Source organism: Cygnus olor, chromosome 3 (assembly GCF_009769625.2).
Source record: "Cygnus olor isolate bCygOlo1 chromosome 3, bCygOlo1.pri.v2, whole genome shotgun sequence".
NCBI lineage: Eukaryota > Metazoa > Chordata > Aves > Anseriformes > Anatidae > Cygnus > Cygnus olor.
In genome coordinates, this window is record NC_049171.1 from 96,401,781 (window position 1) to 96,413,861 (window position 12,081).

Here is a 12,081-nt window from a genome sequence, read left to right on the forward strand (position 1 = left end):
CTGTACAGATGCACTCCTGGGGAATCTTCTGGATATAAACCACAGGGCAGAATGGAAACATTTGCATGAGATGTCAGCAACTGTATAAACAAGGATCTTTGGAAGCTATGTACTGCTCAACAAGGTGTATCTGACTTTTATAATACATAACCCATTATGGGTAAGGATTGATATCTTGATTCTTTAGATTCATATTTGAAGTCTTTCTAGATATTTCTACCACACAGAACAAACCCACTCTGCAACTTAGAAGAGCTTTATGAGGCAGAGGAGTTGAAAGTTAACAGCTTCATTTTCTGGTACCAATCTAATAAAAATGCCTGGTTTTAAAATATGTCCATCTTAAAGCCACAAATCAAACATTATAGTATATTTCCTACAAATATTTGTAATTATCATGAGGTAGTACAGAAGCCTTAAGAATGCAAAACAAAAAGAGCTCCTGAAATAAAGCCTATTGACATTACCTCATACTTCATCACTACATACACAATAGTACGATACGCAGCATAACTTCTTGTACATGTACAAACTCAAAAGGCCTGATGTGTATAGGAGAATAAATAAATCCAGAAAACTGATGTCTGAGAAATCAAACCACTTGTTTGAGTCTTTCAAATCAATCTACCCAAAGACATTTTTCTGTCATTAAGGGTATATGCAAAAAAAGCTTTTCTGGAACTGCTGTAGCTGAACCAACCACTGCCTAAGCACTATTCTTTTTTTTTTCTTTTTCTTTTTTTTTTTTTTTCTTTTAATGACCTCCTGATCGTTATACAATCTTAACTAATTTCTGCAATTAGAGAGGCTCATTTTCAGAGACTGAGATGCTAATGTTCTTGAATTAGTTTTTATGGTTCGGAGCTTTTAATTTGAGATTTAAAAACCATCATAGCTCACAAAACCAAATAAAGTGCACCTAATGAAATTCACAGAAGTGAAGTGCTCACAGAACATTTCTCACTAGCTTTCCTGGATGATTTATTGACAGCTGGTTGTAAAAACAATTTTATTAAAGGTCATAATGTTTGGCTAAAAAAAAAAAAAAGTTTAATTTATGGTGTAATTAGCCTTCCTGCAATAGGCATGATGCCAGACCCATCACTTACGAACTTTGGCTTTGAAATAAGCATTTGGTGGTTTTAATTATATCTTTGAGAACATGTTCAAAGGCAAGACCCCAGTGATGTGGTGTTACTTTCTCTCTATAGCCACTTTATTGCCGTTATAATGGCCACGGTAATAGATTTACTTGTACTGATGGATATGTAGTGATTGTAGAGCAGGACCCAAGAGGAGCATGGTTGGGACATGCAAGAGGCGGCAGGAGCAGGAGGCAGCCAAGCCCAGTGCTCCCTAGAGGAAGTCATTTGGGATCTGCTTTGTGTCTGAGCCTGCTCCTAGGAGCCGAGATAGTCTGAGATGTGCAAGAATGGCTGGGCTGTCTGAGTAGTTATAGTTTTTTAAGATATCCTTGAAATGTTGTCTTTGCCCTGTCTGCTCAATGGCAGAAAGCCAAACAGGAGCCCTGGTCCCCCTTCTCTAGGGGAGCACTGTTGCTCCTCTGGAAAGCAAGCTCTAGCACCAAGATATGGCTTGTGCATTTTCTTATAGTTCCCCATTTTATTCTTCAGTTCTCAGCTTTATTTTGCTGTGAGTTTTGTTGTTGTTCTATTGTTGTTGTTTTCCTGATTCATGAAATTTAATTTGTGGCAAAAAAAATGATTTCAGATTAAGGGAAATAGTTTGTCATCTGCCTCCAGAAAACTCTGCAGCCTTTCCCAGATTAGATCAGGGTTAGACCGTTGGACAAGAATAGAGCCATGAATACTGACCAAAGTACTCACAGACAAGGTGTTAATCAGCAATTATCAGCTTGAGCCCTGAATTTTTATTTCCACTCCTTTTCACCTTGTTTTGCAGTTATTGTCATGAAGGCTTCTAAGATCATAAATTGCAGTGACGGCTCCAATACCAACGAAAAGCTCCCAAATCCCTCCCAATTTAATGAGAGTTCCTAATCTGAACTTCAGAAAGTCAGAAGATTAATCACTGGCTTTTCTTTTACCAAAATCTGTAGTAGGCATTGCAAAGCTAGAAAACAGAGGAAACATCTTGGAGAAGAGTCCCTGTAAAGACAGTTCCTGTGACAAGTGTAAGAGGCCCAGATCCTGCAGTGCCAGGTTAACCTTTCCATCCTCCGAACCGTTCCACCCACTGCGTACCCTCCACAGCATGTGCTGTCAGGAAATGTTTTAATCAAATGAAAGACACAAAAATCTGCTGTACTTAAAAAAATAATAAAGTTTACAAATCTAACACTTAAAAATCTAAAAGAGGCATACTTGCTTTTGACCAAAATCATTGTACTAGGTATCAGTCCAAATCAGCCATTTGGTCTTGCTTTGTCACCCAAAACCCTTTCAAAAACTGACCAACATATCCAGCCACATCTCTGTCAATTTTAAGTGAGGCCCAACAGAAAGGAAGCTCGAAAAGCAAACAGTTTTGCTGCAGAAACTCTCCCAAGAGGGATTTCAATTATTTCCCAGTGGGAGTCTCAAACTGGGCATGCAAAGCCAGAAGAATCAAAAATGTTAAGATAAATCCAGCATTAATTCCACTTCTTGACTAAAACACTGTTGAAAAGAAAAAAGGCTCACAGCTGTGGGGCACCTGAAATCTAACACAGAGCTGTCCAATCCAATTAACATTTTTCCCACTTGTGACTACATTTGAATTCACCATGCAAAACATCTCAGAAAGCTTTAGTAATCAAATCAATATAAACACTGAAGTATGGCCTAAAATTTGTTAATGGTGAATACACACCCATGGAGTTTCAAGGGCGAGTTGTATTGTGTGTGAACATCCTGTCCCAGGACTAGAAGCATTTGGCAGAACAAAGCAACAGCGTGTAGAATTTTGTTTTCAAGAAGCCAAAATCACCCCTGCCAGGCCCTGCCAAACTCAATTCTGGAAGTTTTGGTGGCACTGCCTAATATCTCCTTGGAGAAAATGCCTCAAGGAGGCATTAATGTTGGGCATTAATGAGCGAGATGACTGTCCCCAGGGCTTTGAGGTTACCATTAAGCATGTAAAGCTGTGTCTAGACATAGCTGAAGCCAAAGTAAAAGGTAAACACATCCCTTTCTCTTTTGAAAAGGTTTCTTTGTGTTTTTCCCAACTCACTCAACCATCATTCTCTTTCTGTTGCTCTATTTTCTAAGACACGTCATCACTTACAAGACATGAGCAGGGCCAGGAAATATGAAATTGTTCAAGAAAAGTAGTTTTTCTCTGTGCCATAGAAAGCGTGAGGCTCAGGCTGGGGAAAAGCAGCAGAGCATTTGAGTAACTTCTCATTAAAGCTCTTCTCTGTCCTTTCATAGAAAGTCTGTGATCACCAATTAATTCTTTTTATTTTGCTTTTACTAAAATAATGTGATATGGGTTTGCAGAATCTCAGGAGAACATGGGACAGCCCTTGTAATTTAATCTGAGAAAGACACATACTTCATCAAAAGAGCAGTTGGTTTCAATGATCTACTGAGAGTCCCAAAGGTTTCTTTTTCTAATTTTTGAATACAATTATTAAATATTATTTGGCAGCATTGTGCTTTTTCTGGCTCAGCTTCTTCAAAACGAAAGTTTTATAATTAATTTTGTTTCAGTCTAGTTGAATGATCTAGAGCTAATTCCAATACAGTTAAATCCTTTCATTGCCCAAAGTCTTCTCCTCTTCCTCCCCATTTTCAACTTTCCCCCCCCCACCCTCCACACGTGGGTCAGGTATAGTTCTGCAAGGGCTCAGAATGTTCTTCTTCTATTGACAAAAAAGAGATTCCTCAACCTGTCATGGATTGAAGACGATAGTGAGCGTAACTCTTTTATCTTTTATATATATATATATATATATATATATAGCATCGCTTTCCAATTTTAAAGGCTAACTGACATGTGATACATAGCCTAAAAATTATTACAAAATTAAATCAAATGAAATGAACACACATAGTACACTAAATTTAATTAGGAATCAGCTAATCAAGAAAATGGTATTAATTAAGATATTTCCTATGGAGCCAAGGGATATTCAGAGGTATCAAATATTACAAAAACTGTTCCCTAAATTAAATAATTCCCCATGTCCAAGACTTCCAAATAAATAACCACCAGTTCTGCTGCTTGCAGGCATTTAATTTTCCTAGTGTTTACCAGTCTCAGCAATGTCACCACAGTTTGTTGCAGAGACATTTGCAAGCCTGGCACCTCAGGGCCCAAGATTAGACCACAGTATTAGAAGTCAAGAAAGTTAAGTCCTTTGCTGTGTGTTGTTTAATTACTGAGTGCTAACGCTGCATGCTGAGCACCACTTGGTATTTGGTTTTGCATAACGTATTAACATTATATATTCATATGACATTTCTCCTGGAAAGAGTCCAGCAGAGGGCAACAAAGATGATACGGGGCCTGGAGCATCTTCCCTATGAGGAAAGGCTGAGAGACCTGGGTCTGTTCAGCCTTGAGAAGAGAAGACTGAGAGGCGATCTTATCAATGTTTACAAATACCTTAAGTGTGGGAGACATGGATTTGGCCAGCCTCTTTTCAGTGGTTTGTGGGGACAGGACAAGGGGCAATGGCCACAAGATAGAGCACAGGAAGTTCCACACCAACATGCGAAAGAACTTCTTCACAGTGAGGGTGACGGAGCACTGGAACCGGCTGCCCAGGGAGGTTGTAGAGTCTCCTACTCCGGAGATATTCAAGGCCCGTCTGGATGCCTACCTGGGCAACCTGCTCTAGGGAACCTGCTTTGTCAGGGGGGTTGGACCCAATGATCTCTTGAGGTCCCTTCCAACCCCTACAATTCTGTGATTCCATGACATACTAACATTAATATCACCCTACTGCACATTTCAGATAAGGCTCACTGCAATTAGAACAGGTAGCATTAAACACTCATTAAGCCCTAAAATACAATGCTGAAGGAGGTAGCAATAAGGACAAAGTTTGGAGATCTTGCTTTACCAAAATACGTTGCAAATAATCTTCATTTCTACACCAAGAAAACAGTTTTCTTTCACACACTTATGCTGATTCTGTCACCTTCCCTGTATCTAGAGAGCTGCAGAAAACAAACCTAAAAGCACACTAACTCTATGAAAACAAGATAGCTATTTTTAACTGCACACTCTGCCACACTAAGAAATGTTATACTTGTTCCGAGCATTAAAGGCTGAATTACAGTGACAAATGTATTGCTAACTGCACAGTTTATTTTGCAGGACCATAAGAAATCGAGGGGTCTAAAAAAGTGTGCAGTAAGAAATCAGTTAACCTGACAAATACTGATGGTTCAGACCCTTATTTTTTAGAATTCGTTTAACTCAGAGCTCTTCCAGAAATTTTGTTGGAGACAACAAAAAAAACAAATGGGCTTTAGGGCAAAATATTAAAATCTGGCTAGTTAAAATTAGGCAAATTCATGTATATTCAGATTTCTAAATAGGCTGACACAGTTTCAGATCCAGGAAGTACCAGCTCCCAGCACAGAGACCAAGCACTTCTGACTTAGTGCTGCACCCTATACCCAACATGTTCATCCACCACATTGACATGTTAGCTGAATTTTCTGACCTACCCACCCCACCTGACCTTTCCGACTCAGCCAGCCCTACCTTGTTTGAAGCAGAGGAAACAAGCCTTGACTGTTCCTCCTCTTCATTTAGAAGCCTATTGCTCAGCGAGAGATAAGTTTTCTAGCTCAGCTGCTCCTACCTAACTTTTTGTGTGTGTGTGTGCAAACGTCTGAACTGCATCCAAGCTGTTCAGCAAATGTCCTCCTCCCTCCTTGCCTGACTCCCTACAAACAGCTTTTTTCTATCATTGTCCTTCAGCCAAAGGCCATCTGCACGCGAGCCACTGTGTGCCCTCCCCAAATGCTCTCCAGCACTTCTTCAAGCTGCCCCTGCCTACGCAAAACTGAGTGCCTGAATGTGATGGACAAAGGGATGCCCCAAGTCTAGGAGACCTAAATAAGGTCATCCCCAGTGCCAAAAGTACCATGAGAACAGGTGCCAAGCCCGATTTTAGATTTGACCTTTAAGCGTCCATTAATTCCCATAGCACAGGTAAGTTTTATGATGAAGAGCTGTCATTTAGGGCATAGACTTCATTCCACATCAACAGGGAAGAAACTATCAGAGAGCAGCTATTTTCAGAGGCAGAGCTGGAGTGGGCTCAAGCACACGATCCAGCAGCACAAGATCCTGTTTCCCCAGAGCATTGAGCTGTTCCCCTGCCACAGGCTGACACATCTATTTCAGTTTTGCACCAGCTTTAAACAGTCAGCATTTCTAAATTCAGTGTAATCCCATTTCCTGAAGAACTGTTGCAGCTGAAAGGGGGAATTCTTTAGAATTCAGATCTCAATTTGCTACTGATTGAGCAAATAACTAACAGGTGCCTCATCTCCAAGCTCCATACTGCAAGTCTGTTTCTCTTAAAAGAAGTAGATGCTTCTACCCAAAATGCCCTAATTGTAATACTCTATCACTGACTCGAGAAAAGAAGAGAAACAATTGTTAAAACAGTAGTTCCAACTATAAACTGCCGACAGCTGTCACCCACACTTACCAGGTAGAGTTACAGCATTGTTCTCTTTTAAAACAAGTTTTCATTTCAGTGAACCACAGTGAGACGATTAGCATATAAATCAGCTTTCTCCAAAATGGAGAACAAATCTACAGTAGCCATTGGAGCGGCAATACTGAATGGAAATAAGAAAATATCCACAAGGCACACTCTTCCCCTGATATATTCGTGTAACTCCTATTAGCAGTGAAAGCTACAAAACCTATTTTCTTAAAATGTTTGATCTCAAGAAATCTCATTAGAAACCTGAAACATTCTTAATGCAGACAGCCTTCAAAGACAAGGTCGATTGGTGTCTATGAACTGGTAGTTGTGTGCTTCCTTATGGATAAGCATGTGTCAGTCAAGTCTATTCTTTAATCCATAAAGCTGAAATGTCATAAAATCAGTGACATAAACAGTACGAGGAAACATTTCTTCCTTTTCTAAAGGGGGATAGATAAGATCAAAATATTTTACATTAACTTACTGATTTCATCAAAATGGAAAAAATTAATACAACTGAACATATTTTAATATTTTTTTCCTAAAGAAAATTCTGATACTAGTTCTTCATTTCAGCCTAGTATGAACTAAATACAGCTATCACTCCAGTCTGAAATAATATCTTTTAATCAGCCCTATCCATTACTTCTACTATATTAAATATTTTTGTCTTTTACTAGTAGCAGTTACTCTTAGCTTCAATCCCATCAGCAAAAACAACTTCAGATTACAGCACATTTGCTAAAAATACCATATGTCTTTTGTCTGATTACATTTTTTTTCCTTCTAAAATATGCTGTGCATCTTTTGTAAACAGTCCTTGAATACTTCGTGACAAATGGTAGTGCAGTAACAGAGAGTATCATTATTCATGTTTATCAATGCCATGTACACTAGGCAAGTAGTGAAACTCAGTTTTACACACTATTTTACAGTGAGCACCTATGTGCTATTCCATTATCTTACCTTGTATGATGCTAGGTTACTATTGTTGTGGAAGAACAGAAGAGAGTCAGGTTCTCTTCTGCACCCTGCCACAGCCCAGAGGGGACCTTCTCCAAAGACCCCTGAAGTCAGCAGTGGTGTCATTTTGATGGGCTCTCTTCCTGCCTTCTGGTTTGTTTTTTACTATTTATTTTACTATTTGTTTTTACTATTTATCTTCCCTAATTGGGGTTAAATTAACTGATGTTTGTTGAGCACACTGAAGTTTTCAGTGAAGTATTAATATTTACAGAGCATTCTCTTCTTGGTTTGTAGAAGTTGTTTTTGGAATTCCTTTTGTTTTTCTGTTTGGCTCTTGTTCTCTGGGAAAACTGAGTAGTTCAAACCTCCACTGGAACAAGAGGGGAAACTCAGCTTTTGCCATATCAGTTGTTTGTGTTCAATTTCTTTATGAAACATCTAAAACATATTTACATTTACCAACTGTGAGAAGTAGAAATGAATCTTCAAGCCGTGTTCTATCCCTTACAAACTTGGTCTGTGTGAAAACCACATTAACAACAGTTCCTTCCTGTATGTCTGCTTGCCAGATGGAAATTTATCTTTAAAATCTGTACAGTAGTGTGATATTACTGACATGTTATTTCTGTGTAACGTTGTCTGTGCTGTGGAGTTCTCCTGGAGAAGAATAATCAATCCATTTTAAACTCAAGATATAATTGCCCATTAATATCCCCTGATACTGAGAGCCTTTAATCATGGCTAAATATAAAATAACTCATACTGAAATTTGTTTTTTCTTTGTTAATAGAGCAAATAAAAAACATTGCAAGCCACTAGGCTGATGCAGTTCCCTTAGAAAGACTATTGTATTCATACACTTGTTTGAAGACACTATTTTAAATTACTCGTTTAGGAGAATTAGTTCAACTATTTCATTTTAATTACATCATGTTATATTAAGACTTAGGTAGATTACTTAGTCATTGAAAAAATACTTCATAATATGCAGTATTTCAAAATAAGTAGTTTCTCGGAAGAGCATTTTTTAATTTTTCACAGTCACTTTCACCAGAACACCCGGTAAGACTAATCATGGATTCCCTATCAGAATAATCACTTTCTGCCTTGCCTTTCCCACTACCCAGTGCTTAATGAGCTCACAAGAACTTTACCCTTTTTTGTATCAGTGAAGGCACTCCTGATTTGCTCTAACATGAGAGCATCTGTCAGAGTTATTTCTCCTGTGGAATACTCACATCACAAAAAACAGCTCAGCTAACACTCTGGCAGTCTTCTTATACTGATGACCAAGCCCAAGGGAGAATATTTTTTCTTCTGTTTTGGCTTTGCTACAAGAAATCCATCCCATCAAGTAGCGCACCAACAACAGAGCGAAAAAGATTGAAGATTGCCATCAACTTCACTGAACAAGCATTGGGCAGAACCACAAATTTCACCTCCTAACAAAATGTTTTGTATGGCTGCTTAAATATCTGAGGAGAAAGCCACTAGCTCTGGGATTAAGCCCAGATATTTTTTCATTTCTCCCTGCTGGCGATGTAGTGCTCATTTGACATGATGACACCTGGTACTAAAGGAGTGGCTTCAAAGGATGCACCTATTCATCCAAAGTAGCAGAGACTCAAACATCATCAGTGTATTTGAACTCTAGCAAAGGCGTGAAATATTTTAACTAATGAGTTAATAAACAATATTCAGTAGCAAGAGGGGTTTTGAGAGAAAAAAGGTTGTGATTTCCTCTTAATTGGGTCTCACTGCTGACATAAATCTTCTCTAATATGCAGCCTGGCTTCTATGTGCAACAGGACCTCAGCCTCTCCATTCCTCCATGTTTGAATGGGACCAGAGTTTACCCTGGCCTAAATCTTTTCTAATAATCTTCTCTGGTGGCTCAAATTTCTAGCTCAACTAACAAAGAGAGTTTTATTTTATTGCTTTGTCTTTGAACCTTGAAGCCTTTACATATTTCTTCGGATGAGGTGAGAAGGGGTAAAAGGAGCAGTGTTCTTACCTACAAAGATTTCCTCTGGAAAGACGGGAAAGAATGAAGGGAAAACAGCATTGATTAGAGTAGCTAATGTGCTGATTCCTGAAATTTATCGTGCCAGCTGTGTCAAGAGTAAGTTTCACTGCATTTAAGCACAGGAACCATCCCAAACCAAGTATGGGGAGAAACCCTGCACTGCCTTTGTGCGCCTCTTGCTTTTATACTTCTGCTACTTATCTGCTGCAAGGAGAAGCAGTGAACAGGACCTCAGGACTAAAGGAAAAAAAAAAGATTAAAAAAAAAAAAAGAGAATATGCAAATGCTTCCAAAACCAAGCTGAAAGAATGACAAACTATGAACCCTAGTGCCTTTGAGGGATGAATTATGTCCATGCCTTGACTTCAACACACAAACTATCTACACAGCTCAAGGGCTCGCTATCTCACCTATCTCAGGAGATCTACTGTCTCTCTTCCCAGCGTAGCTTTTCCCTAATTCAATAAAGCCGTGCTGTCTGGCTGCCCTCTCTCAGGATGTGTTGCTGAACATTTTTCCATCCCTCCCCTCTTCCCTCCAAACCCGGCTGTTCCACAGGGCAAAGGGCAGGAAAGCACACGGGCTGGGCCATGTTTGAGATACAGCACTGCAGCTAAAGGAGATGTAAAAGGGGAAAAAGCATTCTGCAAAGTTGCAGATTAATCCCAAACTTTCCCCAAACAACTTTCCTCTGGCATCATTCTGTGCTACGAAAGAATACAATAATCAGGCAGAAAGAAGGCTTTCTCGTGAAAGTTAAAGGCAGAGACTTGTAATAGAAAGCAGGTTAGAAATTTAACTACAGAATCATTATTGTACTTCCATAATGCACAAACCACAGCGTTCAAGTTTCATATAAACTGCATGAGTTTCCCATCACATATGCCAGTAGGCAAGCTTTATGAAAAGCATTTTCCCGTGCACTTATCAATGCTGCTCTTATTATGCCAGTCACGGACTCTTTGTTTAAAGGGCACAGTAGGCATCTTCCTCTGGTTTTATTTTTACTCTTCTGGTGCCCTCCAGATTAATGAGGACTGAGCCCCTGCTCCTGCTGCTGTCAGACCTCTCCTTCATTTTTTTGCTGACAGCCAAACCTTCCCTTCCTCCTTTCCATTTGATGTAGAATTTATATCGGCCACATGGGAAAAGGAGGAGCAGCTTCAACCACTGGCTTTAATCTCCACGTGAAAGGCAAGGCAACGATGGGGCAACAAGGAGCATTGAAGTCTTCAGTGTAAATGTTGTTGCTCATTACAAGCTCCCTCTCTAGGGATAAGAAAAAAATCTTCAAAGGGGAACTGCACCAGTCTCACACACGCCAGCGTTCCCTCTCACACACACACGCCTTTCACATCTCATACATGTGGTTTCCACGCAGGAAACAATTACTGTAATTAATAGACCCAAATAACCCCACTGTTCGTTTAAAAATGCACTTTAAATTGACAGAGGCATGAAAAAACTGGCTGGGTGCTTGGGTCTCATTACCCATGTGGACTAAAAACCTGGTTGTGTACATAGACTGTCAGCTCTGTATTTTTCCAGACCTATCACATCAAATTCAACTCCAGCACAAAATGAAATACGGCCAGGGTTTGAGTGTTCTCTAGGAGGTACTCAGACGCCATTGCTTCTTCCCGCAACACCTAGGAGCTATTTTGTCTGCCCTGAAATAAATGTGATGGACACTGGTGGGAGGGGGTCTTTTGTGCCTTGGGAGGTGGTGGCTGACATTTCCTACAGAAGATTAAATTAAGGATTCTCATTTACCCAGCTGGGAGCATTTACATTTGCTTAAATTACTGTTTCTCAAAAAAGCATCAACATACGCTATAATTTTTACTGTGTTTGCGTAGCTCTGATTTGGCCACATCAGACACGAGAACACAATTTTGTCTTAATTACCTTCAGTAAGAAACATGGCACAATCATGTCAGGGAATTGATAACTAATATTTCTACTGGTTACAATCGCTTCCCTCCCACACACTACCTGGCCACAGAGGCTGCCATATCCCTCACACTTACACCATTCACCGCCAAGCCCAGCAGGTCTCTTTGTGTGTGACCACAAGTCTGCAAAGCCACGAACTGCCTTTGGGCAGGAAGGTGGCCTCCTGCCACGCTCCACATCCAGGCAAGCTGCAGCGGGAGGGAAGAGGCTTATGAAGGAGCAGCATCTGACTGCGCAGCTGTGGAAGCAGGAGGGAGCAAAGGCTTCCCAGGGCCCCCAGTGCTGAGCATCCTCCTCCTCCCATGGGCCCTGTCCAGCCCCCAGCCCCTCCACGCTCTGGGGGGACAAAGGAGGCCAAACTTGTCGCTGAGGTTAAAGGCCCTCGCCCTTGCACAGAGAGCTCTCTGGAGCAGGTCTGGTTTGTTGCGAGCCTGAGATACGGTGACGCTTGCCTGGCTGGAATAAAACAGCAATGTATTCTTTTCACCTC

General features: G+C 40.2%; 1 long non-coding RNA gene across 2 annotated transcripts in view; it reads right to left on the reverse strand.

Moving 5' to 3' along the window:
* Positions 1 to 7,676, reverse strand: part of LOC121066793 — a 104,728-nt gene extending 97,052 nt beyond the window's left edge. The window contains exon 1 of one of the 2 annotated variants that reach the window (XR_005817953.1): positions 7,610 to 7,676. This is a non-coding gene — a long non-coding RNA (uncharacterized LOC121066793). Of the gene's footprint in view, positions 1 to 5,682; positions 5,720 to 7,609 lie in introns of those variants that run through there. The other variant, XR_005817954.1, reaches the window with a different exon arrangement.
* Positions 7,677 to 12,081: the final 4,405 nt, after the last annotated feature.